This window comes from Lathyrus oleraceus, chromosome 2 (assembly GCF_024323335.1).
Source record: "Lathyrus oleraceus cultivar Zhongwan6 chromosome 2, CAAS_Psat_ZW6_1.0, whole genome shotgun sequence".
Lineage (NCBI taxonomy): Eukaryota > Viridiplantae > Streptophyta > Magnoliopsida > Fabales > Fabaceae > Lathyrus > Lathyrus oleraceus.
In genome coordinates this window covers 307,449,690-307,454,758 of record NC_066580.1, presented here as the reverse complement: position 1 = coordinate 307,454,758, position 5,069 = coordinate 307,449,690, and positions in this window count along the sequence as shown.

The window sequence follows — 5,069 nt, the reverse complement described above, 5'->3', positions numbered from 1 at the left end:
AATCTGCATCACAATAACCAGAAAGCCTATACTCTGATGTTTTCTCATACATCAGGCCCAGGTTAGGGGTTCCTTTCAGATACTTAAGAATTCTCTTAACAGCTGTTAAATGAGATTCTCTAGGATCTGATTGGAATCTGGCACAAAGACAGACGCTAAAGAGAATATCAGGACGAGTAGCAGTCAGATAGAGAAGAGAGCCTATCATACCTCGATAGAGCTTCTGACAAACCTTGTTGCTTACCTCTTCCTTCTCCAGAATGCAAGTTGGATGCATGGGAGTCTTTGCAGAATTGCATTCAGACATATCAAACTTCTTTAGAACGTCTTTAATGTACTTGCTTTGATGAATGTACGTGACTTCTGGAGTTTGATTGATTTGAATTCCCAGAAAGAACTTTAGTTCTTGCATTAGACTCATTTCAAATTCTGCCTGCATTAACTTAGAAAATTCTTGGCAAACAGAAATATTAGCAGAACCAAAAATAATGTCATCAACATAAATTTGGCATATCATGAGATCATTTTTATGATTTTTACAGAAGAGTGTAGAATCAACTTTCCCTCTGATAAAATTTTGTTCCAGAAGAAAATTACTTAAGCGTTCATACCAAGCTCTGGGAGCTTGTTTAAGTCCATATAAGGATTTCTTAAGTTTGAAAACATGTTCTGGAAAATTTGAGTTTTCAAAACCAGGAGGTTGATTAACATACACTTCTTCTGAAATATAACCATTTAGAAATGCACTCTTGACATCCATTTGGTATAATTTTATAGAGTGATTAATAGCAAATGATACAAGAAGACGAATAGACTCTAACCTTGCGACTGGAGCAAAAGTTTCATTATAATCAATACCTTCTTGTTGACTATAACCTTGAGCTACCAGTCGTGCTTTGTTTCTGACAACTTCTCCTTTCTCGTTCAGTTTGTTTCTGAACACCCATCTGGTTCCAATGACATGAGTGCCTCTGGGTTTAGGAACAAGATCCCAGACATCATTCTTGGAGAATTGATCTAACTCTTCTTGCATAGCTGCCACCCAATCATTATCTTGAAGAGTTTCATCACAGGACGTAGGCTCAATCAGAGACACTAGTCCCAGAGGAATATCTTCAGAAGTTCTGAAGGTAGATCTGGTTCTAACAGGTTCATCTTTGTTTCCCAAAATCAAGTCTTCAGATACGTTGCTACGACTCTTGACTTTCCTTGGAATTTCTGGAGATTTAATTTCTTCAGAGTCTGGAGTGACAGGTGCTTCTGGAATTTTCTCAGATTCTACCAGAGTGATCTCTAAATCTGCAAACTTTTCAACTAGCTTTGACTTTTCAGGGTCAAGCTTATCATCAAATCTAACATGAATTGATTCCTCCACAATTTTGGTTTCTGTGTTGTATACTCTGTAGCCTTTAGAGCGTTCTGAGTATCCTAACATAATACCTTTCTGTGCTTTGGAATCAAACTTGTTCAGATGTTCTTTAGTATTTAATATAAAACAAATGCATCCAAAAGGATGAAAATAAGAAATGTTGGGTTTTCTTCCCTTACACAGTTCATAGGGAGTCTTATCCAGAATAGGTCTAATAGAGATTCTATTCTGAATGTAACACGCTGTATTTACAGCTTCTGCCCAAAAGTGCTTTGCTACATTTGTTTCATTGATCATGGTTCTGGCCATTTCTTGGAGTGTCCTATTCTTCCTCTCTACAACTCCATTTTGTTGTGGAGTTCTAGGGCAGGAGAAATCATGGGATATTCCATTAGAATCAAATAATTCTTCAAAATCTTTATTTTCAAATTCTCCACCATGATCACTTCTGACTCTAATAATTTTAGAGTCAAATTCTTTTTGCACTTTAGAACAGAAACTGGTGAATACAGAGTGAGACTCACTCTTGTGCTTTAGGAATTTTACCCATGTCCAGCGGCTGTAATCATCAACGATTACTAGTCCATACTTCTTTCCATTGACTGATGCTGTTTTCACAGGACCAAATAAGTCAATGTGAAGAAGCTCCAGAGGCTTGGAGGTAGAAACAACATTTTTCTTTTTAAAAGATGTTTTTGAAAACTTTCCTTTCTGACAAGCTTCACACAGAGCATCTGAAGAAAACTTCAGTTTAGGTAAGCCTCTGACTAACTCAAGTTTAGTTAGCTGAGAAAGTTTCCTCATGCTAATGTGGCCTAAGCGTCTATGCCATACCCATTGCTCTTCGTGAACTGACATTAAACATTTAACATTTTGATCTTTTAAATCAGAAAGATTTATTTTATAAATGTTGTTTTTCCTCTTGCCTGTGAAAAGGACAGAGCCATCGTTCTGATTAATGGCTTTACACGTTTTTTGATTAAAGATTACATCATAACCGTTATCACTTAATTGACTTATGGATAACAGGTTATGCATTAAACCTTCTACATAAAGAACATCAGATATAGAGGGAAGAGTACCATTACCAATAGTTCCGGAGCCTCTGATCCTTCCTTTCTGATCTCCTCCGAAGCCTACAAAGCCAGCGTCTTTAAGTTCCAGGCTTTGGAACATAGACTTTCTTCCCGTCATATGTCGCGAGCATCCAGAGTCCAGGTACCATGACTGGTGTCTGAACTTTGCTGCATAGGATATCTGCAACATAGATAATCTTATCTTTCGGTACCCAGAATCTCTTGGGTCCTTTTAGATTAGTTTTCCCAGAGTTTCTTACAACTTTGGGTCTTCTAGCATTCTTAAATTTTTGTTCTTGTGTGTGTGTGTAATGATATGAAAAAGGTGATTTAATTTGGTTACTGGTAGAAGTGTTATCAGAATCAGAATCATACCCAATACCCTTTTTATTATTCTGACCTACTCCATAAATCATGGATGCCATAATACTCCTATTTATCCCATTCTTCAGAAATTGTTGAAAGGCTTCTTCATATTTATAAATAATTTCATTTGAAGTTTGTGGTGCTTGAGACAACACTTCTTCTAATTTTAAGCTTTTTGTTTTAGCTCCATCTCTTTCTAACGTTAAAGATTTGATTGTATCTTCATGTGCTAGAATTGTTGTCTCAAGTTCACTACATTCTTCAGATTTTGCTTTAAGAAGGCCTTTAATGCTTTTAACTTTTTGTTTTAATTTCTGAAGAGAGGTAAGAGTTTCTGATAAACATGATTCTAAGTCAGATCTAGAAAGTTCAGAAAATACCTCTTCAGATTCTTCATCTGAGCTGCTGGATGTGGTAGCCATAAATGCTACGTTGGCTTGTTCATCAGAGTCAGATTCTGATGATCCTGAATCACTATCGTCCCAGGTGGCCATTAATCCTTTCTTTGTTCTGAAGGCATTTTTCTTGAAGCTTTCCTTCTTAGAGTTATCTTTCTTCAGCTTGGGGCATTCATTTCTATAATGACCTGTTTCTTTACATTCAAAACAGGTAATATCTTTATTAGGTTTACCTTTTGAAGTTGACTCTGATCTATCCCCTCTGGGTCTTGATCTTCTGAAGTTGTTGTTGTTCCTTCTTTTCCAGAGTTGCTTAACTCTTCTGGTTAGTAAGGACAGTTCTTCTTCATCATCAGAGTCTTCAGGTTCAGAGTCGTCAGTATCTGCAGTTTCTGCCTGGAGAGCTTTGGTTCTGTCTGACTTCCGTCTTTCAGGTCTGGACTTCAGCGCCACTGACTTGTTCCTTTTCTGAGGCTCATCCTCCTCTAGTTCTATCTCATGGCTTCTGAGAGAACTAACAAGTTCTTCAAGGCTGATACTGTTCAGATCCTTTGATAACTTCAGAGCAGTAACCATAGGTCTCCATTTCTTTGGCAGACTTCTGACAATCTTCTTAACATGATCTGCAGTTGTGTATCCCTTGTCTAGCACTTTAAGACCTGCAATAAGAGTTTGGAATCTGGAAAACATAGCTTCTATAGCTTCGTCATCTTCCATCTTGAAGGCTTCATATTTCTGGATCAACGCCAGAGCCTTCGTCTCCTTGACTTGGGAGTTTCCTTCATGGGTCATCCTTAGAGAGTCAAGTATATCTTTGGCTGTCTCTCTGTTGGTGATCTTCTCATATTCGTTGTATGATATGGCATTTAGAAGTATTGTTCTGGCCTTGTGATGATTTTTGAACTCACGTTTCTGATCTTCTGACATTTTGCTTCTGGGAACTTCAGCTCCATTTAAGGTTGGAGGTTTGTATCCATCTGTGACAATGTCCCAGAGGTCAGCATCATAACCAAGAAAGAAACTTTCGATTCTATCTTTCCAGTAATCAAACTTTTCTCCATCAAAAACAGGAGGCTTGGCATTGTAAGAATCTTTCTCATTTGAGTGGGCCATTTGTTTTTCTCGCACTGGATCTCTCTACACGGTTAAGTGTTTGATTTGAAAATCAATAACAGAGCCGGAGCTCTGATACCAATTGAAGGTGAGAAAAACAAGAAAGGGGGGGTTTGAATTGTTTGAAAAATTAAGCGCTTTTGCAAAATGAAAATCACACAAAGATTTTATACTGGTTCGCTTATAACACAAAGCTACTCCAGTCCACCCGGCCAAGGTGATTTCGCCTTCAACAAGGACTTAATCCACTAATCTTGAAAGATTACAAACAACCCCTAAGAGAGAAGAAAATCTCTTAGTCCTCTCAAGTCTACAGACTACAAAGAGTCACTTGAGGAAATCAAATAAAAATAGATACAAGATGTGTAATCTAGAATGCTTCTAAGAAAGCAAATATTACAAACTTAAGAACAAATTTTTCACTTGATAAGCAAAAGCTTAGTGAAAATCTTTGAAGAACAAAGATGTTTTTCTTGAGCGTGATATAATTTCAGTATAGTTTTGGCTAGTGATTTCTTCTTTGTTTTTGCTGAATGAGATTTCTTCTCTATTTATAGGAGTTGAAGTAGAGTTGAAGTAGCGTTGAATCTATTGGATATTGAGATGTAATTACGCCATTCCATTAATAGCTTCTGCAGTAGACTTTTTCACTTAGAAGTGACTACTTACCACAATTAGTATCTTTTCTCTTGGAAGTGGAGATTAACGTCTCTTTCTAATTGAGGAAATCCATTTGCAGAACTTTAA